The sequence below is a fragment of the Mesoplodon densirostris genome, chromosome 3, assembly GCF_025265405.1.
Source record: "Mesoplodon densirostris isolate mMesDen1 chromosome 3, mMesDen1 primary haplotype, whole genome shotgun sequence".
NCBI lineage: Eukaryota > Metazoa > Chordata > Mammalia > Artiodactyla > Ziphiidae > Mesoplodon > Mesoplodon densirostris.
In genome coordinates this window covers 157,138,734-157,142,879 of record NC_082663.1, presented here as the reverse complement: position 1 = coordinate 157,142,879, position 4,146 = coordinate 157,138,734, and positions in this window count along the sequence as shown.

The following is a 4,146-nucleotide window of genomic DNA, read 5'->3' as shown; positions in this document are numbered from 1 at the left end:
AAAGGAGATCAAAACCTTATGAGAGATGAAGGAAGCTTCTTGTGCCTGGCGGAATTCCCACTCCCTTGCTTGGCTTCATCCAATCTCTGTTACTCATGAGAGCTCTTTTAGAGACATCAGAACATGTAATTCCTGCTGTCTGTAAATGTCTCCTTTGGTTTTCATCTCCTAAATGGAGTTCATCTTCTCTGTGTCTGTTGACATGGGCCATAAGTCTCATCACCTTCCAGTCTCCTAAATCCTCTGCTCTTATTCGCAGGACCCTACACTTATGTATGTATTATTATCATTGGCACGGTTGTTTTCATGACAATACATCAACGTGTTTGCTAACAGTGATGAACCTGGGGGAACAACTGATACAAAAATGTGAGCTTTACACAGAGAAGAATTAGCTGAAAGTACATAAATCATCAACATTAATACTATTAAAGTAAGAGCTGACTGTAAGGGCCTCTGTACCACAGCATTTAGTGTTTTGATGATAACCTTTACATATATACTAATTTTATGTCATTATAGGAGTAATGTTTAGGAGAAAAGCAAAACAAACTTTCTTCAAATATGCACCAATAAGAAATACAATAAATCCTTGAACATCCTCTAATTTAGAGTCAAAAATGCCTTACATTTCCAGTCTACTCTTTTTCTTTTCTTTTTTAAAAATTTAATTGAAAAAATTGAAGTATAGTTGCTTTATAATGTTGTGTTAGTTTCTGGTGTAGAGCAAAGTGATTTAGTTATATATGTGTGTGTGTGTGTGTGTGTGTGTGTGTATATATATATATATATATATATATTCTTTTCCATTATGGTTTATTATAAGATATTGAATATAATTCCCTGTGCAATACAGTAGGACCTTGTTGTTTACCTAATTTATGTACAGTAGTTTGTATCTGCTAAACCCAGACTCCTAATTTATCCCCCACCTCCCCTTTCCCCTTTGGTAACCACAAGTTTGCTTTCTATGTTTGTGATTCTGTTTCTGTTTTGTAAATAAGTTCATTTTGTATCATATTTTGTTTTTTTTTATTTTTTTTATTTTTTTTATTTTTTCCATTTTTTTTAATTAGTTTCTGCTTTATAACAAAGTGAATCAGTCATACATATACATCTGTTCCCACATCCCCTCCCTCATGCATCTCCCTCCCTCCCACCCTCCCTATCCCTCCCCTCCAGGCAGTCACAAAGCACCGAGCTGATCTCCCTGTGCTCTGCGGCTGCTTCCCACTGTCTATCTAGCCTACGTTTGGTAGTGTATATATGTCCATGCCTCTCTTTCGCTTTGTCACAGCGTACCCTTCCCCCTCCCCATATCCTCAAGTCCATTCTCAAGTAGGTCTGTGTCTTTATTCCCGTTTTACCCCTAGGTTCTTCATGACATTTTTTTTTCTTATATTCCATATATATGTGTTAGCATATGGTATTTGTCTTTCTCTTTCTGACTTACTTCACTCTGTATGACAGACTCTAGGTCTATCCACCTCATTAGAAATAGCTCAGTTTCGTTTCTTTTTATGGCTGAGTAATATTCCATTGTATATATGTGCCACATCTTCTTTATCCATTCATCCGATGATGGACACTTAGGTTGTTTCCAGCTCCGGGCTATTGTGAATAGAGCTGCAATGAATATTTTGGTACATGTCTCTTTTTGAATTATGGTTTTCTCAGGGTATATGCCTAGTAGTGGGATTGCTGGATCATATGGTAGTTATATTTTTAGTTTTTTTTTTATTTTATTTATTTATTTTTTTTTTATTTTTTTATTATTTTTTTTATTTTACAAATTTAATCAGTTATACATATACATATGTTCCCATATCCCCTCCCTTTTGCGTCTCCCTCCCACCCTCCCTATCCCACCCCTCCATGCGGTCACAAAGAACCGGGCTGATCTCCCTGTGCTATGCGGCTGCTTCCCACTAGCTATCTACCTTACATTTGGTAGTGTATATATGTCCATGCCGCTCTTTCACTTTGTCACAGCTTACCCTTCCCCCTCCCCATATCCTCAAGTCCATGCTCTAGTAGGTCTGTGTCTTTATTCCTGTCTTACCCCTATGTTCTTGATGACATTTTTTTCTTAAATTCCATATATATGTGTCAGCATACAGTATTTGTCTTTCTCTTTCTGACTTACTTCACTCTGTATGACAGACTCTAGGTCCATCCACCTCATTACAAATAGCTCAATTTCATTTCTTTTTATGGCTGAGTAATATTCCATTGTATATATGTGCCACATCTTCTTTATCCATTCATCCGATGATGGACACTTAGGTTGTTTCCATCTCCGGGCTATTGTAAATAGGGCTGCTATGAACATTTTGGTACATGTCTCTTTTTGAATTATGGTTTTCTCAGGGTATATGCCCAGTAGTGGGATTGCTGGGTCATATGGTAGTTCTATTTGTAGTTTTTTAAGGAACCTCCATACTGTTCTCCATAGTGGCTGTACCAATTCACATTCCCACCAGCAGTGCAAGAGTGTTCCCTTTTTTCCACACCCTCTCCAGCATTTATTGTTTCTAGATTTTTTGATGATGGCCATTCTGACTGGTGTGAGATGATATCTCATTGTAGTTTTGATTTGCATTTCTCTAATGAGTAAAGATGTTGAGCATCCTTTCATGTGTTTGTTGGCTGTCTGTATATCTTCTGTGGAGAAATGTCTATTTAGGTCTTCTGCCCATTTTTGGATTGGGTTGTTTGTTTTTTTGCTATTGAGCTGCATGAGCTGCTTATAAATTTTGGAGATTAATCCTTTGTCAGTTGCTTCATTTGCAAATATTTTCTCCCATTCTGAGGGTTGTCTTTTGGTCTTGTTTATGGTTTCCTTTGCTGTGCAAAAGCTTTGAATTTTCATTAGGTCCCATGTGTTTATTTTTGTCTTTATTTCCATTTCTCTAGGAGGTGGGTCCAAAAGGATCTTGCTGTGATTTATGTCATAGAGTGTTCTGCCTATGTTTTCCTCTAGGAGTTTGATAGTGTCTGGCCTTACATTTAGGTCTTTAATCCATTTTGAGCTAATTTTTGTGTATGGTGTTAGGGAGTGATCTAATCTCATACTTTTACATGTCCCTGTCCAGTTTTCCCAGCACCACTTATTGAAGAGACTGTCCTTTCTCCACTGTACATTCCTGCCTCCTTTATCAAAGATAAGGTGACCATATGTCCGTGGGTTTATCTCTGGGCTTTCTATCCTGTTCCATTGATCTATCTTTCTGTTTTTGTGCCAGTACCATACTGTCTTGATTACTGTAGCTTTGTAGTATAGTCTGAAGTCAGGGAGCCTGATTCCTCCAGCTCCATTTTTCGTTCTCAAAATTGCTTTGGCTATTCGGGGTCTTTTGCGTTTCCATACAAATTGTGAAATTTTTTGTTCTAGTTCTGTGAAAAATGCCAGTGGTAGTTTGATAGGTATTGCATTGAATCTGTAGATTGCTTTGGGTAGTAGAGTCATTTTCACAATGTTGATTCTTCCAATCCAAGAACATGGTACATCTCTCCATCTATTTGTATCATCTTTAATTTCTTTCATCAGTGTCTTATAATTTTCTGCATACAGGTCTTTTGTCTCCTTAGGTAGGTTTATTCCTAGATATTTTATTCTTTTTGTTGCAATGGTAAATGGGAGTGTTTCCTTGATTTCACTTTCAGATTTTTCATCATTAGTATATAGGAATGCCAGAGATTTCTGTGCATTAATTTTGTATCCTGCAACTTTACCAAATTCATTGATTAGCTCTAGTAGTTTTCTGGTAGCATCTTTAGGATTCTCTATGTATAGTATCATGTCATCTGCAAACAGTGACAGCTTTACTTCTTCTTTTCCCATTTGGATTCCTTTTATTTCCTTTTCTTCTCTGATTGCTGTGGCTAAAACTTCCAAAACTATGTTGAATAAGAGTGGTGAGAGTGGGCAACCTTGTCTTGTTCCTGATCTTAGTGGAAATGGTTTCAGTTTTTCACCATTGAGGACGATGCTGGCTGTGGGTTTGTCATATATGGCCTTTATTATGTTGAGGAAAGTTCCCTCTATGCCTACTTTCTGCAGGGTTTTTATCATAAATGGGTGTTGAATTTTGTCAAAAGCTTTCTCTGCATCTATTGAGATGATCATATGGTTTTTCTCCTTCA